This window comes from Argopecten irradians, chromosome 2, assembly GCF_041381155.1.
Source record: "Argopecten irradians isolate NY chromosome 2, Ai_NY, whole genome shotgun sequence".
Lineage (NCBI taxonomy): Eukaryota > Metazoa > Mollusca > Bivalvia > Pectinida > Pectinidae > Argopecten > Argopecten irradians.
The window spans coordinates 38,642,776-38,657,388 of record NC_091135.1 but is presented as its reverse complement, the minus strand read 5'-3'; the positions used below and the strand labels follow the sequence as shown (position 1 = coordinate 38,657,388).

The window sequence follows — 14,613 nt, the reverse complement described above, 5'->3', positions numbered from 1 at the left end:
GGCGAAATAGAACAAATACTTAACAAGATCACTATAATCTATTTATCAAAATATAGAACTGAAATTCACAAACCCATGCTTTGCAGGTCGTCATTGATAGTTTTTACTCCGATACATAATTTGTTAGTACTTAAAATTAACTTCTGAAAACTCAAGAATAAATAATCTATTTTGAATAGTATGAATATCATACATAATGTAGATGACCCTTACGTATATCCATGCAAAATATTTTGCTTATCTGTCACTGGCCGCGAAAGTCCTCTCCTATACTGCAGTATAAGGAATATGTTGTTTTTTGGTTTTTTTACGTGGTGATGTATCTTTCTCTTTCAACAAATGTTTTGTATTATGTAATGATGTAATTAAAATCATTGATTCGAGGCTTAGGTCCTTCTTTGCGCAGTACATGCAAATATCGGATCGTTTTGTGATTATTTGTTTTGCGGCTGATGCTAAACTTCCATTACAGTCAGCATCAGGTCAGCTTACCGGTTGTATATGGGAACCCCATTCGTAGGATCGTTCTGTTTCTGCTTTGTTTACATTTCTGTGTTATTTCCCCCCATATTTCTGTGTTTTCAATGACTAAGAAGTTACGTAATCATTCTGATGGATTTCCCCCTACGGATGTTACAGTAATAGTCAAACTGGGTTATATGCAGTGGATAAAACCGGAGCATTGAAAAATCCGACAGTTATGGGATTGAACAGTTATACTGGATTTCGATATTTCCAATAGTTGTGACCCATGCCATTAACGGTTGAAAACAGAGCCGCAGTGGAAACATTACCAATGGTCATGACGAGGTGAGTTGTTGAAGATGATAAGTTTACGTCATACTGTCTTTAAAGTTGTATGGTCTATAACTTTCGCTCTATTGGTCATAGTGAAAACTTTTTAAGTGTTATACATATTTTTCTCCGTCTGCCTGAGGTTTAAACTTTCTAATTTTACCACTTTTTATAAAGTTGCAGCACTGGAAGTATCTTTAATTATAAAAGTAAAAAATCTTTTAAACGTGTACACGTGAAAAATATGCTCGAAAGATGCCGAATCATTCCGAACTCTTCCGAACATCGGCGCGACAATCTCGAAGTAAAACGAGAGTTGTGAAACCAAGAGAAAATATCAACAATTTTTCATAAACAAAATATGTGGTCGACCTCATCAGACTCTATCTACAAAGAAATGTAATGCTCGCACATTACAATATTTGATACACACAACATTTTACGGTAATGTGTAAATTGGATGTTTCAAATACTCAATCTGTTGACATATACTAGCATGATTTGCTCATATAGGCCAGAAGGAAAACGTAAACAAACACATGTGTGCTTACGCTGGTTACCTGGCTCACCACGTGCAGGTCGTGTCGAACGTCAGTCACGTGATACGATTAGGAATCCGACAAAACCCGAAGTCACTGAACATGGCGGTGATTGAAGGCGCTTTATTCAAAACCAGGAATATATGATTCCTAGATTTCGGCTATCTTATATGCCGACATATGCTTTTGGGGAGCTAAATCATCAAGTCACATGTCAATGTTTAAATATCAAATGTTTAAGTTACATATCGTTACAGTGAAATTAGCAGCAATACAACTTTAAATATAAACATTATGCTCCAAAGTTGACAAATTGCAACTCATCGGGTAAAAATTAAAATTAAAATCCCTAATTATTCCTATATATAATCAATTCCTAAATTCTTGAATCTTTTAAATACCATCTTTTCATGACAGCCGTCAAAGTCTTGAAACTTTTAAATACCACATTACTTTTCATGACTTGTACAAGAATACATAGTATACTTTTGGCAAGAGTCCTATTAACACTTAACACTCATTTAGCGTAATGTGTTTAGGTGTGTAAATCAATGTCTTTTGATTTTGGAGGCTGCAGTATATTCGTATTGTGTCATAGTGGAACCAAGTCTTTTTATGTTGCGCTCTCTCTCTTTCTCTCTCTCTCATCTCCCTCTCTCTCTCTCCCCTCTCTCTAGTAACAAAACAAAGAAAAAAATCATCCAATACGTGATGCTAACATTGTTCCATGTACATGATGTGTTTTTTGTTCGATAAGCTCTTCACACTTCAGTATTGCTATCAGTTCGATTGACCTTATTATAGAATGTTTAAAAATAAATTTTCTGTACATAGTATCGTGCTGATAGGTTTTACATTGATATGCACAGAAACTTTAAATGGATTTACTGGAGGAAAAATGTCATCTCTACAACCACAAAATAATTGTGGTTCAAAATCGGGAAGTATAGTTAACGCGAGTGGTTAATTAAACCTGGTAATCTTATATTACACGTACTGCTTTACATTAGTCAGATAGCAATATAGTCACGTACTACCATGTCACCAACACCTGGCAAAATGCCAGATAATGCACGGTTTCACAAGTATTCCAGTATTCTCCTACATTAAACTTCCTTGTGTTTTTCCAGTTAAGGCATTTGTGAGTTAGTAATAATGATAAGTTGAAGCCGACAATGCAAGTTAAAAACATGCATTTGAGATTAAAAACTATTTTGTTATGAAGCAACACTTCTCAAAACTGTTTTTGACACATCCCTTAGTTATGACAGTGTCGTATCCATGAAAGTGTAGCCATTTTGTTATTTTGCTTTGCTTGGTTACCGGATACCATTCACTAACTAGCCCCTTATACAAAGCAAGGGATGTGCGCCATTCTAAACATAACTGGCGTCGGATACAACTGCCACGATAAAGCAGATAACAACTAAAAATAAACACTACTGGCCTGACAAAGTTTAACTGAAGTAAAATTGGTAGCTACCTCCCGCAATATGTCCATAACGAGCAAATAAACACTAAAAACACTTCAATATACACTAGTTTTTACACGTACATATAAGGAAGGTTTAACTCATTTCGAAACCGGACAGGTAACGTCTGAACAGGCGGAAACGTACATAAGTACACATGGCCAGCACGTTTTCTAATCGGGTGCATGGCTTCACAAAGGATAACAGAAATGTTGTAAATAAACGATGCATAAAAGGTTTTAGTGAAATAGTGACCGGAACGGTGAAACAAGCACGGCCAATAAAATAGGTTAGAACGATAACTCGTATGAGCTTATTCCGAGTTTGTTTGATAATTTAGGTGGAGATATATGGACGGATTGTAAGTACATCTTAGAGCGAGAGCACGTGTGTCGATTCACGGGCTTTGTATAGGGTGTGTGAGAGCGTCAGAATATTGGTAGAGAGAAAAACAAAATGGTTGCCGTCGACAGGTTGTTTTCTTATAAACATTCTTGAAACACAGGGTTACCTGTCTAGTTGGCGTCCATACTACCATAATAGTTAACTACCTGCAATTCAATGTTTGATTAGTTATCCTGCAGGCAGGACGTTTAAGTCCTCAAAAGCATGACCTAAAAGGCGACAAAATTTGGAATATTATATTTTATCTACATCCTAACTCGCTCTCCTTGTCAAAAGGTCGACCTCGACACTGCCTCACAGCTTGGGATGATCCTACGCCCCAGCGAGGGAGGTTCTGCTTTCTACTCTTGGTGATACACACCGTCGTCTATTAAAGGGGTTTTACTAACATTTTAAAGCTCAGCATAAAGGGAGAGGGACGACTGGTTTGCCCGTTCTCGGTAAAATGTGACCGGGAGGGTTATGTTGTTCGGTATGTTCGGTGGCATGCTTGTGAGAAAGGGCAAAATGTCCACTATTACAAAGAACCAAAACACGACTTTTCCCCAGCCACATAAGACAACAATTATATACGCAACACAACACGATGCATATAGAGAGTCGGTCCCTTAATAACTTCCTTGGTGATAGCTGGAAAGATCTTCTCAAAGTAGGTCAAAGAAAAAACTAATCGGAACACCATATATCCTGTTCCATATGTGGTTTGGCAGTTTTAAATAGTTAATCAATCAATCGACGGGTTTCAATTCGCTATATGCATGTTACACATCAAAGCAAAATTTCTTGCTTCGTCAATTAAACAAGAATCTTTGAAATCTTTCGAAAAAAAGGAAGTGGTGTCGCCACTTATATTGATACCATGTGGGATCCTCGTCACGCGGTATAGATTTACTGCTAGATATAAACCTAGGCATGTATTACGTAAAACTCGCCTGTCTTTCAAAGGTAACTAGAACTGACAAATTAAAGGTGTAACAGTGTGGTGTTACTGTGTAATGAGGATATTTTGTTTATTTCATTATTAGAAATATGAAACAATTAGAATTAGAAAAATCATATATTGACAAATTATAAAACATATTTTGGGGTGTCAAGTTCGGGGTCGAGAGTGGAAATCTTCGTCTCTATCATATCCTACCACTGTATCTGTAAACAATGATAAATATCCTTGTGTTAAGAAAACTCACATTGAAAATATTTCGTATCCTTTGCGAGGCATATTTGCACATCTTAACAGGGCTAAGAAGTGCGGTAGCCTGATAAGTATTTGATGGTTAAACTTTGGACCCTCTCAGTGTAGAGATTGATTTATTATACTAGCTATTTATTATAAGGATTTATGAAGCATATCATAACATCGATAATTAATTCATTACATGTTGTATGTCATCTGATAAGTTGTATGTGGGTTCACAAGTTAAAACCACAAGGGCAACAACAAAACCTCAACTTTTTGTGGTTAACTGATAATATGATTAGGTATAATTCAAATCAATGTGGTTTGATATTTTTTTATACTATTTCTAGCTTTATACTGGCATATCGCGCCTTCTCCCAAAACGAATGGGTTAAAAAGAGATCATCACTTTATCACTTAGGTTAAACCCTTGTTTCCACTTGCCGGCGAATGTATAAATAGCGTACTGCATAGAAAACATGAATGTAACATGAAAATTTACACTACAATATATGTTATAATCGTATTGAAATATTATATTAGTGATTTGCACGCAATGTGCCCCGTGTGACACACATCACGGGATGAACAGGTGATGAGTGGTTCTCCACATGGTCGTTTGGAGACCTGAAGAGGCACCATGGATCGATTAAACCAAGATGTACCTGTTTACCTTTATATCTAAAAATATCTTATTGACCATGCATATATACCCTGTTTGAAGCAATTACTAAATTGGGTTTTAGGCTTATAAACGGTTATTCAGACATCTCTACCTATACATGGGAGGCCGTCCTTACATCATCCTCGATACTTCAGGGGTTCCGATCACTTATAATCTCTACATCCCTGGACTACCTCATAGAAAAACTGAAAGCAGCTCAGAGGAAAAATTCCTAACCGATGATAGGCCAGCAAAACTTGAATACTACAGAGATTTATAGCGACGCCCACAGTCAACCACATTATACAGTTGTACGGCTCTTTTAATTTACATCAAAGGACTTAACTACCTTTTTTGTTAAGTTGCCTCCATATTTACAATGATATAGTTCAGAGGTGTAGAGATCGTACGTAGTCGGAATCCCTGTAGTATCGAGGATACATGGCCATGGATAAAATCTTTAAACGACTTCTCGTGAATAACGAAGAGACCTAGAAACCTGATATTGAGCCTATGGCATGCTGGGATGAACAGCTACTAAGTTTGTTCAAGTGAATGACCTTGACCTTCATTCAAGGTCACAGGGGTAAAATAGGCTAAAATCTTTAAAAGATTTCTTGTATATAACAAAAAGGCCGTGGCGCCTAGAGACTGGAAATTGGACTTGTAGCAGGGTGGAGATTAAGAGACCTTAATTCATGTTCTAATTCATCAAATATCAGAACCTGAACTTCTTCTTCTAAAAAAGTTCTACTAATAGTTTGCCACTACGATATACTTTGATGTGTTGTATTGTGTCAATAGTCAGATTAACGTTAAGGCCCATGAGCCTCTTGTACTTCAAGTGCTAGCTAGGCTGCTTTACAGGTCTGAAACAGTTTTGTATTATTTAAGACTCAACCATAAGCATTATGAATGTAACTTACAATATGGGAACTTTTTGCAGACGAAATGTGAATATTGTCAGAGATGAAAGCAAAGAACATTAGATAAATATTTTAAATAAAACTAATACAAAGAGGAATTAGACATGTGATACAGTCGGCTGATAAAAAAAACCTGTCAGAACCCCATTTACTGTAATTTTTTAATAACTTGACCACCTTTTCTTTTGATTTTCTTTATGTACGCCGCATATGACTGACGTATTCTTTAGCATAGTCTTGTCATATGGTGATAGAAAACAAAAGGGAACTATATCTTCATTCATTCATCTAGTGCGCTAATCGATGTGGGGGATAAGATGAGAAAGATCAGCCGGTCAACAAGCTATCGGCCCACTCACCAACCACAAGGGGACACTTTTATATAATATGTATTCGTATTATCTACAGAATCCACTAATATTGCTTTAGGCGTTAAGTTGACACCAGATGTCTACCTCATACAGGACGTCAAGTTATGTCATTTATGGTGATATGTAAACTAAATCTTTATGCGAAGAACAATACAAACAAAATGTTGTGATGAGAATTATTTAATTATCAAACACACTTAATAATACTTCACCAACAGAACAATCAATCATAACAAAATTCAACAAGAACGACATTTGGTACAAGTTGATACTGTAAAATATGATATTGTTGTTATCATAGTTGATATAGTAACAACGAATGATGCCGTTATGTATTCTAGCTCGTTATTATCGTTGTTCCATTGGCTAACCATGAATATGGTCATGTACGAAACAAGTTTAAAACTTTGGATCACGGCAGAAATTACCAACGAATAATTCATGTAACACTGCAGTTGTGTACATATATGGTAAGATATAGGAGTATTTACAGAAGCCACGACAACTAAAGTACGTTTGCAACTATTAAATCACACTTCGACATGATACGTCGTCGAAATAATACTACATACATGTTTATACAAAAAATATCACATTATAAATGATTGATAGCAGTAACTAAATAATCTGAGCATTCAAATAACTTAATTTCTACCACAATAGGCGGTGTTATTCAACTCTCAGGACATTGAATAAACACTGCAGCTGTTGATTAACAATTTGTTTATACCACACGTGGTATAAACCCTGTACGCATTCTGATTGGCTGACACGGTGAACTTTGACCGACCTACTTATTTCTAAGTGTCACGTCATCATTGTCAACGTCACCAATAATCAAATGACGTCATTCTATGTTGTGATCGCCGCCTGACGTCCAAAACTGCTGTTTGAAAGCGTAATCGTCGTGGTCGTTGTGTCAAAATACGTGTCATTTTCATACATGTTAAATTGACCTTAAGTACTAATAATACATCTTTACGGACAAGAATTTTTCTGATGAGTTTCGTAGATTTAACGTGTATGAAACGAACTTGATCTTGATGGTACTATGGCTTGCTGATTATCTGGCGGGAAATTGACGATGCCGTGTCGTGCGAATGCTTTTACATGTATACATGTAGTCCGACATTGAGTTTTATTTTCTGGAAGCAACTATTGAAGATTTGAACTCAATAAGACGTTATAGGGGTATTGTTTAACACTAAAGTTGTTCCCAATTAGAAGAATTTGATATCGATGGATTATTTATCAAACGGTTACTTTTGAATACCAATTAGTGTCTTTTTGCTGATAAAAAATTGCTACACCTTATTTGCATATTTCGGTAAATACACGTTAATGTATCCGTGCCGTATTTCTATCGACTAAAAACGAATATGATTGTGGTAGAAACAGGTCACACTACTCGTGGTTGTTGAATATTGAATTTATTCCACACGAGTGAGTTGTTTTTTAAAAGTTACAAAAGACACTCGCTAAAGTTCGTGTCTTTTTTAACTTTTAAAAAATAACTCACACGTGTGGAATAAATTCAATGTTCAACAACCACTCATTGTGTAACCTCTATATATATCCTACTGACAAACTCCAGTACTGATTCAAGTTAAAAAACACAAAAAAATAGCTTAGTATATTACTGTCCGACTTCAGTATTACGCATGTACTTCATTAATTTATCATTAATTTATTACTAATTTAACACTAATTTATCATTTATTTATCACTAATTTTTCATTAAGATATTTAAAGAAGATAATTGTATCTCTATTAACTGGTAGTACTTTATCTGAAACTTACATTTACTACAGTTGGTGTACTTTTGATATGTTTTATATGACTCGCATTAAAGATGCATCACATACAGATAGACACACTATTTAAGTGATGTATACATATATAGCTTCAACTTAATACACCATCTACTTCATAATTCTGTTAGAGAGACACAAAATAAAGATACTTCAAAAGAAATAGTATGTACATCTTAAGAATATAAAGGCTACAATAACAGAAAGTAAGACACACTTTTGAAATATCATCAACCTAATTAAATTACATTAGATGTCATTGAAAAGTTGTGATCCTTACCTTAATCAAGGTGTTGGAATGTATACAGCAACAGTGTTAATTCATGAAAACAGCAGATGATGTAGATATCCTACGTTAAAACATTACAAAATCGCCTTTAGTTGTATTTATATGATAAAGAAACCAAAATTTAAATGACAGAAATTAATTTCATCTATTTGAGAAATTATCAAAGTTTAATAACGAGCACATGGACACAAAATCATGCCATTTTTGTCGTGGTCACAATTCATTATGTTCCCAACATAAATTCTTGTTTATCTCAAATCACTGTTTATATAATCAATTTTTTTTATATTTTCTTCCGTAGCGTGATGAACATTTGCTTGCTCCCTCAACGCGGTGATATTGTCAGAATGTATAGAATAAGCAGCTATTATTCGCCACATTAAATATATATATATATAACAAAGACGCGCTGTCGTTTATATACACCAAATATGACATGTATCTTTGCAAATAATTACATTTTGCGAACATACTGAATTATGCTCACAATTCGCATTTTTGTATACTGTTTCATGAGCATCAGATATCGCAAGAGACTGTAAGCAAAAACTGATAATAATCAATCATATATTAAAATCGAATCGTATCTAGATCATATGTGCGAAAAATTTGGGAATATATCTTCCTTTCCCCCTTTTCTATGCACTGTTCTGAGAACATGTATTTTTCTGTATCACACCTTTTTTTCTCACTAGAAGTTGCCTACAATACACAACGTTTGACGAAATCAATGCCTGCTTTGCTTAATTATAGTCAGAATTGATTGGAACACTCGAAGCAAAGAAAAATACTTTCTTTCAAGGTATGTGATAATGTTCATTTTTTACTTCCTAAAATCACTTATTCTGTAGCTGTTAGTTTTCGTTATATGTTATAAAAACATACCTACTCATACTTTCTTTCTTAAATGGAAGCGCATTAAGTCCACATGGAAAAGCTGACATCTTAAGGTGTGTATTATATATCAATATCACTTCCATTGTCCTGACGAACTGCTGTATCGTTTGTGTTAGCTGCCAATACTATATCAGAAGACACTGGCGATATCACGGGGTTTGATAATTGGCTTCGTCCACTCACAGTCATTGCTGCTATCCGAGCGGGTTGATTGATTAGACAACGTGAATCTGTTCCAGGGTTACGAGGGGTCACCAAGAGCTGATGACCAACAGCAGGCCTAAGCGGTTGTCGATATCGCTCTGTTACAACCAACGTCCCGTGGTTACCATTTTCTCCGTCATTTTCTTCCGTGGGATGGTATAGAGTGACCGCTGTCCGAGCCTGTCGCCGTTGTCCTAACACGCGATAGATTGTGTCACGATCGTCTGTTGCACGTGTCTGCCCGGTAATGACCATGATATCTGGACTATTCGTGGTGTCTTCAATGGGTGATTCAATATTTTCAGAATACTGATGATCACTTCCATATAACTGCAAAGCAGTTGATTCACGAGTTCCAGATATCAAGGTTTGATGACGCTGGTCTATTTGTTGATGTCTCTCTTCAGATAGGATTGGTTTCGAAACTCCGTTGGGAAGAACAGAAACTCAAGCAGAACGGCTGAACGGCTCATGGTATCTATAAATTGTCGACCCAGTGGGTGAAGGATAGGAAGAAGAGATATCGGAGATTGTGGATCCTGACGAATTGCTAACACGTTGCTCGCTGATCACCAATAAACCGCGTTCACTTGTAGATGTGTTCACCGCCGATTGTTCCGTTATTTCTGTCACATCATTATTTATTGCATGACCATCAATCAATTTCGGGTTTTCTGAACTAATTGGTTGGTTGGAAATCACTAATTGATAATAAGGCACCGATCTTTGGACATCAGCTGCAGCAGCTGCGGTATTCACATCTGAACTGTTCACTGTTCTATGATCTTGACCTGTGTCCCTTAATAGGCGGGCTATTTCATCAATGTTGATTGAAAAAAAGTTTCCTCCAATGTAAGGTTCAGCTGCAATTGCTGGTTGAAAACATACTATTAATATGGTAGTCACGGTGAAAGCAAAGGTAATTACAATCCTCGAGGTTGAGGTTTTAGCAGTAAAACTTACAGGCTTATCTTTGGCGAAAGTATCCAATTCTGGTGGCGGAGTGTTTCTCGTTGTTTTAGATAAATACATAATCGAAATCCGAAGGATTCATGTCTTTTTGTGGAATGTTCTCTTCCATTTGCAAGGCTATGCCCGTTGTAGAATTACCAGTTGAATACACGCTTCTTTCAGGTATTGTGATTTTCCTACAGAAAATAAAAATCATTTGATTTATGTAGCGTTAGATTTAAGAGTTGTCTATCTTTGTGTGCAGACTTATGGGTTCAATCTCTAACCGGATAGCATTTCATAATTATCAAATAATCAATTGTAAATGTGTAGTTATTGGAAGAATTTATGCAAAATTAAGGATTAATATCATTACTAGCTACCATTTGCTTAAAGTGAACTTCCAGTATTATACGGAAATACAATATTTCTACTTCAGTTTAGAGGTTATTTTAGTTGGGTGGGTCTGTGTACCATTGTGTGTTTTGTTTTTGGTCGGATATAAAACTCGGTGTTAGCAAGTAAGTCTGTCATAATTATTTCTTTCATGTATTACATTAGTCTATTGTCTAAACATTTACGTAAGGTAGCGTGGATATTACTATTGCTAGAGTCAGGGCGGTTTCGAAACTAACTGTCAAGTATCATACCCAGCTCAATAGGCAATGGTACTCCGATATCGCATACACATTCCCGTTGGGATTGTTGGGTCTAGTGCATGGCATTGAAACAAACAATGCATCGCTAACTACATCAAAAAATGATCATGTATGCAATGAAACACAAATTTAGAAATTACTACAAATTATCAGTCCATCTCTTCGAGATTGTACCGAAAGCTGCTTTGTATGGTGGAGAAAACCACAAGGGAATTCGCGGGGAAAATCAAATATGTGTAGGTTAGGTAACAGGCTTCTATTGAGACGTGTGCACACGTATGATGTTACTGTCACTGTAGGTCATAATCCCTATCCACTGTAATCATTGTTTTAAACTGCTCTGAACTTAAGTATCCGTGCATCAAAGCAAGCCAGGTAAGATGTACATCAGCACATGTGTAGCCACCTGTAATGGTTATATACCGGGAAGTAGTGTGTAGATCCCCTGTCAGATGTATGTGTAATGACGTGTTGCATAGATGATAACAACATTTTTTTTTAATATTGAAATAACTTACCTTAATAACAAAAGCTTGCACGATGTCCACGGAAAGCTCCCTATGGCTGTCTCGATTTTTTATACATCTATATCTACTAAAGTACCCGAGTCTGTTGCTCTGCTTTGGTTAAATTGCTGCAATAACTCCTTGCCTATTAACGCATTATTTCATGAAAATCTTTTCAGCTTTTTCATAATGTGCATCGTTACCATACCTGTCCCAGTGATACGTACAATGACTGCGGACTGCACGAGTCTGTGGTTTGTGTCAGTCTGATAAGGGGGCGTTACAAAGACGCTCCAATCGTATTTGCTTGTATAATCGTGGTGGCAATGACATAAACCAATTAAGTGCACATTGGAAGTGGTGTTGTGATGTTAGCAGATATTCAAAGAAATGAAGTTAATCTTTAACCCTACTTATCACACTTGACTCGACACATTATCATTATGTACATAAACAGTGAATCCCGTCAAGCCACTAGAGCAGGAGATAGATATGGTATACAGTGTAGGTATGTCGTTGCACTTCAACCATAGGTATTTAGCACGCTGATAAGTCAAAGACCCACTATAGACTAATATATAGAGAAAGGTAAGGAACTCCTCCGTGACGCAGAATTGGGTAATTTAGTTCAAAGTGTTGTAAAAAAAATATCCAGACCAGATATTTCAACGGTTATGGTCTTAATTGAATGTTAAGATGTTACACTTCATGATGATAACAAGAAATCCTACTGAACTTATCTACTTTTTTCACAAACAGCCTCGAAACTTGAAAAATTGACGAATTTCCGTTAGTCGGACACGATCGAGAACATTTTTGCAAACGAAAATGTCTATTCGCTACACTGAAAACACGGCAGCCTACAATAACAGGCTTTGACATAAACAAACTACAGGTGAAAACAAATGTATTTACTTGTTTGACAGTTCGTTCAAATCCCCCTCTCGTGGTCCTAATGTCGTTTTTCATGTATATGAATATGTATAAGTTATGTATAGCCTAATCTCATTGGCTAAGCTAAAACCAACCGACCAATGAGATGTATCTGATGTGAGCACACCATGTGTAATGTATCTGATGAGAGCACACCATGTGTAATGTATCTGATAAGAGCACACCATGTGTAATGTATCTGATGAGAGCACACCATGTGTAATGTATCTGATGAGAGCACACCATGTGTAGTGTGTCTGATGAAAGCACACCATGTGTAGTGTGTCTGATGAGAGCACACCATGTGTAATGTATCTGATGAGAGCACACCATGTGTAATGTATCTGATGAGAGCACACCATGTGTAATGTATCTGATGAGAGCACACCATGTGTAGTGTGTCTGATGAAAGCACACCATGTGTAGTGTGTCTGATAAGAGCACATCATGTGTAATGTATCTGATGAGAGCACACCATGTGTAAAGTGTCTGATGAGAGAACTATGTGTAGTGTGTCTGATGAGAGCACACCATGTGTAATGTATCTGATGAGAGCACACCATGTGTAATATATCTGCAATTCATTGTTCCCGTCAGCACGTGTATATATACGAATACAATTGGTGCCTCCTTAACAGACTGACATAAAACACAGACCCGTACTTAACACTATAACTTATTTCATCGACTTGATTGGTAAGAAATAGAATGGTAGCTATCTGGTGAGAGTAAACAATTTACTGAGATTATATCACCAGCCAAATCAGACTATGGTGGTATATTCCTGGCATCACTTAAAGGGACAATTCAATGAGACTAATTCTGTTACATAACCACAAAGCCAAATACATATATCACATTAATGTATTGTTCTATATTCCTTATGAAACATATAACAAGAAATATTGACAAATTCCACGACATTGTTAAGTATTTTGATTGATACCGTTGCAATTCCAATACGTTGATCAATGCGATAAAACATGTATAACATGTATGAAAATCGAACAAATATTTCTTAGATGATATCATCCACACTTCAAAAGATATTGCAACTCTAGCATATTCATATGGACAGAACAAAATTAATAAATGCATAAATATTCTTATAAAAGCTTTAAAAAATAATTTTGAAACTATGCTTGACATCGTAACTTTGTCCAGTATCCGGTTGGTTGAAGCATAGGTATTTAGCACGCTGATAAGTCAAAGACCCACTATAGACTCATATATATAGAGAAAGGTAAGGAACTCCTCCGTGACGCAAAATTGGGTAATTTAGATCAAAGTGTTGTAAAAAAATATCCAGACCAGATATTTCAACGGTTTTGGTCTTAATTGAAAGTTAAGATGTTACACTTCACGATGATATATAACAGGAAGAATTTAATAATCGATTAGTCGACACTGATCAGCATTGTAAAATGGTAGGCTCGGTATATGGCTGGTTGGTATTGAAATTCGTAATGTAATGCGTTATATGTATTAGTCTTTATTAGATGAAATGTTTCACAAAAATGATTCAAAAGATATCAGGTTTTGTGTCACATAATTCTATCGTTATTGATGTTTTCTCTTATCTCAGTCTGTGTTAAACTTATGTGAAGTGTTGATACATTAAATTTCATCTCAATTGTAGTTTTAGCGCACAGCAGGCCTACACTTAGATAAGCTCTGACTTTATTACGATAACAACACGTGTCGAGCCAATTATTTTATTTATTTCTTTCATCTAGAAACACACACTACCAAGTACATATGTGTAAATCATTTGTTGTGATATTATAGGTCCACTACCTTTCAGACGTGGCTTTTAATTTTTAAATGGGATGTAAATCGGGATTATTACATTTGTAGTGTAGCAAAAGTCATTAGCTTACTGTTTATACATGATAATGTTAATACATGATAATGTATTATCATCACCTTCTGAACAATTCAATTAGAATGAATTATTTAAAATAAATTTCTATTACGCTGGTCGTCTTTTTCCCCCAAACGTTGTCCAAATTAC

The 14,613-nt window shown here is 35.9% G+C and overlaps 1 protein-coding gene and 1 long non-coding RNA gene across 2 annotated transcripts in view; one reads left to right on the top strand and one right to left on the bottom strand.

Moving 5' to 3' along the window:
• LOC138315422 (cyclin-dependent kinase 10-like) overlaps window positions 1–14,613 on the top strand; it is a 274,004-nt gene that overhangs the window by 177,706 nt on the left and 81,685 nt on the right. The gene's annotated exons all lie outside the window — the stretch shown is intronic.
• Window positions 6,514–12,089, bottom strand: LOC138315411 (uncharacterized). The gene is made up of 2 exons (XR_011207495.1): window positions 11,679–12,089; window positions 6,514–10,698 (listed from the first exon to the last, which is right to left on the bottom strand). It is a non-coding gene; the product is annotated as an uncharacterized lncRNA (long non-coding RNA).